This window comes from Chiloscyllium plagiosum, chromosome 32 (genome assembly GCF_004010195.1).
Source record: "Chiloscyllium plagiosum isolate BGI_BamShark_2017 chromosome 32, ASM401019v2, whole genome shotgun sequence".
Taxonomy (NCBI): Eukaryota; Metazoa; Chordata; class Chondrichthyes; order Orectolobiformes; family Hemiscylliidae; genus Chiloscyllium; species Chiloscyllium plagiosum.
Window position 1 is genome coordinate 3854236 of NC_057741.1, and position 2337 is coordinate 3856572.

A 2337-nucleotide genomic window follows, 5' to 3' on the forward strand; every position below is an offset into this window, starting at 1 on the left:
TTCTCACAGTTGTATTACAAAAACATATTTAATTCAACTTGACACATCCCCTTCAATAACTACAACAATAAGAGACCACACTCACCTCCCAGACGACTGTATAAATCAGATCACACCTCGGCCACGTCTCCCTCTCCCAGCAGCACGGCCGGACGCTACGTGATGACATAAGCACGTTCGGCCACGTCTCCCTCTCCCAGCAGCACGGCCGGACGCTACGTGATGACATAAGCACGTTCGGTCACGTCTCCCTCTCCCAGCAGCACGGCCGGACGCTACGTGGTGACACAAGCACGTTCGGCCACGGTCTCCCTCTCCCAGCAGCACGGCTGGACGCTACGTGATGACACAAGCACGTTCGCTCACGTCTCCCCCTCCCAGCAGCATGGCCGGACGCTACGTGGTGACACAAGCACGTTCGCTCACGTCTCCCCCACCCAGCAGCACGGCCGGACGCTACGTAATGACACAAGCACGTTCAGTCACGTCTCCCCCTCCCAGCAGCACGGCCGGACGCTACGTGATGACACAAGCACGTTCGGCCACGTGAGTCGGATCACGTGTCAGAGTACTCCACCCACCATTGGGAGGTCAGGTCATAAACAGAATGGTAACGGGGCGGGAGTAAACATACAATCAATCACGAGAGCAAAATCACTGCTAGTTTTATAAATTAAGGTCATCTGCTTATAACCAATTGAACCAAATCCAGCTTAAGTTCTTGGAAATTAAAAATGATCAAATTCATTTCAAGTAATTTTCAGCATTCTGATTATACAATGATGTAAGGCTTCTGACAGCAGTAGTTTCCGTCAGTTGCATTGGTGGTTCAGTGGTAGAATTCTCGCCTGCCACGCGGGAGGCCCGGGTTCGATTCCCGGCCAATGCAGACTTGTTTTATAATATCAGGTGTAGTTAATAATATATTTCAAATGTAATAATACAGTCTGCCCACTGAAATATACCCAGTAATATAATCTACTGTCAATATTATTAAGTCACGGAATAAAACTGCATTTTTGCTTTTTCATTTTCCCAGACCCTGAACACTTCAAACATTCAGTTTTACTCTACTACAAATATGTACTTAGAGAGGAAGAAACATGCCCAAGTTCATAGACTATATAGTAAAGCTCAAAATAAAACAGATAGCTGCTGATGCTGAAGATCCCAAACAAACAATAACAGAAATTACTGGAGAAACTCAGTGGGTTTAGCAGCATCTGTGGAGAGAAAACAAAGTTAATGTTTCAAATCCAGTGACCCTTCTTCTAAACAGATATGCATCGTAATTGCCTCTCCCCCCAGCTATAACTCTTGCCCTGCGGTGTATACCTATCCCTTTCAAACGCTAAAGTAAACATAACTGAATTGTGGTCACTATCATTAAAGTGCACACCTACCTCCAAATCTAACACCTGGCCGGGTTCATTACACAGTACCAAATCTAATGTGGCCTCACTCCTTGTTCAACCACACAGGATAATTGTACTTACCCTGATCAATTATACTCTCTTGAATTAATAATTGTGGGTTGAAGATTGATTAGTTTACAGGGTTTGAGATTAGGGAAAGGAGGTCATTTCTATGTTGGCAGCTTGTAACTCATGGAATGTCATAGAGTCATAGAGATCACAGGAATTAGAGATGGTTTCTGAATAATTCGAAATGTATGTCAATGATAGAAGTGTAAGTTATGAAGACAACATAAGGAATCTGCAAAGAGACATGGATCGTAGGCAAAACAAAAATAGAGTATCCTGTCAGAAAATGTCTATTTATTCAGTTTTAGCAGGATTTGAAATAAGTCCACAGAATCACCCTTTATTTAAACATGAGCAATTCTTCATACTGCCTCATTCACTGTCAGTGTCTCTGACACTCAAACATTTTTAATGTCAAGATTAGAGTGGTGCTGGCAAAGCACAGCAGGTCAGGCAGCATTCGAGGAGCAGGAAAATCAACGTTTCGGGATGAAGGGCTTTTGCCCAAAACGTTGATTTTCCTGCTCCTTGGATGTTGCCTGACCTGCTGTGCTTTTCCAGCACCACTCTAATCTTGACTCTAATCTCCAGCATCTGCAGTCCTCATTTTCGCCTTTTTTAATTTCAGCCAGGGCTCCCTGTCTGGAAGGTTTAACAGCTCTAAGTCAGAGAATTCATATTCTATGATGTCCAACTGGTCAACCTTGTTATATTCACTACAGATTAGTGGTAGTGGTACAGATTGTTTAAATGAAGAAAAATTTCATAGTTTATGGTACCAAGGGGTCTGCTATATGAATCACACGATGTTGTTATACAGGTACAGCAAGTAGTTAGGAAGTCAAATGGAATA

At 43.4% G+C, this 2337-nt stretch overlaps 1 non-coding gene across 1 annotated transcript; it reads left to right on the top strand.

The window, feature by feature from the left end:
* Positions 1-818: 818 nt before the first annotated feature.
* On the top strand, positions 819-889 carry trnag-gcc. Its single transcript has one exon. It is a non-coding gene; the product is annotated as a tRNA-Gly (tRNA).
* Positions 890-2337: the final 1448 nt, after the last annotated feature.